Here is a 3,633-nt window from a genome sequence, read left to right as displayed (position 1 = left end):
TCAACGCTCCGGAATTTCCAATCCAGGTGACCCACCCACACTCGCTACACACTGTCACAGTGCGTCCATCTTTTCGCTCTTATTGTCACTTGCTAATCACTCTAAGCTCGTCTCACAGGCGCAGCCTCAATCTCCACAACCTGCTCAACCTCATTCCACACACACTCGCAGTTCAACTTGCAGGGACTGAGCAACGACCAAAACGTGGTGACGAAGACTACGTCGAACGGCCTGAGAATGCGGTCATCCTTGTCCAACACAAATCCCACTCGCAGAAGAATGAGGCAGAGGCAGCTGGTGGTGTAGGGGTTGGGACTGTAGAAATGGCGTATTATTTACTATTTTTGTATTCTATAATTTAAATATAATTATATTCGATTAATTATTTGATATAAAATTGTATAGTAAGCAAAAGCAAGCTATTCAAACACTTGTAATGACTTGTAAGCATTATAAGCAGATATTACACTGTCACAAATTAATAAGTATGTCTTAACCTTGTAATTTAGGAAGTATATTATAATCACTTGTATAACTTGACAATTTATAAAATTATATCAGAAATTGCCAAGTTTTAAAAGTATTTTTTCTTGCTTATTTAACATTGTACTTTCCTTGTTTAACCCCCCAGGAAGATTATAAGTAATTGGACAAATTTTATAAAATTTATAAAATATACAAGATTACAAGCAAGTATAATACTTAAGACTTTTTTGTGATGTATTAGTAGTTCTGACAGTTGTAGACAAGTTCTAAGTCAAAGCCAACTCTTCTGACTTTACAAATAGAGTAGTACTGTCTCAGTTTATTGACAGAAAGTAGTGTTCAATAGTGTTCTAATCAGAATCCCTCTCTATAACAGAACAGAACTACTCTATCTATAACAAGGAACTCTTTACAATTGTCTGTTCTCTAGAGGAGTAGTGTTAATATCTCCTTAGTACTGTACAGAAGTTTAAGATTTAGAGTAATCACCTTAATCTCTAATACTTCCAGGTGTCTCAGAAGCTCAACTACTACTAAGTCTGCTAAATGTTAGAACTGTAGAACTATGACTTTATACTAACCTACAAACCTAGAACACAAATGATGAAAGCTGATTTACTCTTAAGACAAGTAGGTTATGAAAGGGGGGAGAATGATAATGAAAATCTTGTTCTCTTAGACAATTCCTGTTTTGTGTCTAAGACAATCTAAAAGATCCAGCTTGAATCTAAGGATGTTGACTTTGTTACTCACATACAGTAAGCTCTAAGACACACACAGGACTAGGTTGTAGTAAAGTAGTTAGAAAAGTAGGTTAGGGATTAGGAGGAGGATAAGGATAGACAGGTTTACTAAGAAGGCTGACTGTATGTTCTGAAGGATTAGAAGCTGTAGAAGGACATTGTCTGAGCTCATTACAACAATCTGACTGTAGGACATTTAGGCTAACACAAAACACAAGAACTTATTACTCAGAACTACTAGTAGCTAGGAATGTAGAGGGAAATCCTAAAGTATGTAACTAGTTATAATATGTACCAACAGACTAAGGCCTACTAGACAAGGGTTTAGGCTCTTCTACATTTGTATTAGATTCTAGATTACTCTTAGGAAGAAGTCTTAGTAGACCTAATTAGTGAGCTATCCAAGTCTTAGAGTTACAATACTATCTGTATGATTGTCAACTAATTCTCTAAGTAAGTCCACACAGTTCCAACCTGAACAGAACTCACTTCTGAAAGTATGACACACATTTATTAAGATCATGTCTTCTAGTTGTACAGACTCCCTTAGAAGCTCATTCACAATTGTAGACTGTAATTCAAGTTGAAATTTATACAGGACTTGTATACACTTCTCAGAATTCAAGGGAACCCTTCTACTACATATTACCTACAGACTAACAGTCAAACTAAGTAAGTTAATCAGGAGATTGAGCTTTACCTCTGGATGTTCATTAATTATTAACAATCAGATTAGTCTGAATAGTTAGCTCTAACAGAATTTGTACACAATAACTAGTAACACTCTGTAACAGGACAGTCCCTGTTCTTCCTCAATCATAGAAGACATTTGTACTAGGAGACAGTTCTGAACTAGAATAGTAGTTCTGAATCTATAACAGACTTTGTAGAACAGATGTATAGGACTAGAGAGGACACACAAGCTCTTCTAAAGAAGGTAGTACAAGTTATAAAGTAGAACTATGATTGGAAGAGGTCTGTAGCCAAGGATTACCAGCCTAGTGACAAAGTTATACTGAAAGCTACTAATCTAACCTTGGATCACCTAATGAAGAAGTTGGACAACAAACACTTCAGACCCTTTGTCATTGAAAAGAAGGTCAGTGTCTCTGTCTACAAACTCTAACTTCTAACAATATGGAGGTGTATACACCTAGTGTTCAACAAGGTTCTACTGTCTTAGTACTATGATCCAGGTTTTCCTTTACAACAAAGACCCCTACTACCTCTACTAGAACTTATTAACTCTGAACCAGAATACAAAGTAGAGTACATAGTGGATACTAAGTTACTGTACAGAAAACTCAAATTCCTTGTTCACTAGAAAGGGTACCTAGTTGAGGAGCACACTTGGGAACCTGTCAAGAACCTTACCCACACTCTTAAGACAATCCAAGATTTCTATCAGCTTCATCCTGGTACTCTACACAAACTCAGCCTTACAGATTTCCAAGCCCTACCATTCTGACTTATACCTGAGCTACTGACTAAGCCTAATGTTCACTAATCAGGACAATTGGTTTTAGAGGGAGGGTAATGTTACAGTTCTCTACTCTTATACCTTCAGTTCTAAGGGTTCTACACTCTTCTGTACTAGAACTCAGGACTTCTGTCTCTCAGGAGTACTGTCTATAGACTATATGTATACTGACTCTTACTACTACCCTTCCTTACTTCATCATTCTATTCCTTTGACCACTCCTTCATTCTTTGTTCATTCTATAGTCTCTTACCCTTTGTCCATCCCTTTATTCTTTGTACCTTTATCTTTGATCTTCCCTTCTTTCATTCTTCATAGTTTATCATTCTTAGTAGCTCATGCTCCCTGAGTACTCTTGTATAGTTTAGTATATATAGGTGTACAAGATCAGACTGGTCCTATAGTCTTGATCTTGTCTACTCTAGGTAGTCCTGTCATTATGAAAAAGTTGCAACAAATGTATTTAATAATAGCAAAAGTAAACTAATTAAATTATTTCATAAGCATTACATTCTAAAATAATACTTATATTTTACTTGTAATGTAATTATAATGCTTGTATATAAATGTAAGAAATATACAAAGTTTCTATTAAACTACAAACATGTTTTAGAGCAAGTAAGCTTACTAATAGTATTATTACAACATTACATGTGAGGTACAAGTACTCAACTCTTATTATAATCTGTTAAAATTATATTATAAGATATCTACAATAATAGTTGATAGATTATAATAGTTATAAAAATATTGTATTGTGCTTGTAAGTTGATTATAATACTTTTAGTAAGATAATATGCAATTATATATATTAATATTGTTAACAATCACTCTGTTAGACTTATAATATAATTTAGTTTTACTTTTAAACTGTATATCGAAGTGCTTACATAATTGAGTACCGAAGATCGAGAGCATATAATG

This window comes from Fomitiporia mediterranea, assembly GCF_000271605.1.
Source record: "Fomitiporia mediterranea MF3/22 unplaced genomic scaffold FOMMEscaffold_5, whole genome shotgun sequence".
NCBI classification, from domain to species: domain Eukaryota; kingdom Fungi; phylum Basidiomycota; class Agaricomycetes; order Hymenochaetales; family Hymenochaetaceae; genus Fomitiporia; species Fomitiporia mediterranea.
Note: the sequence above shows the minus strand (reverse complement) of the source record.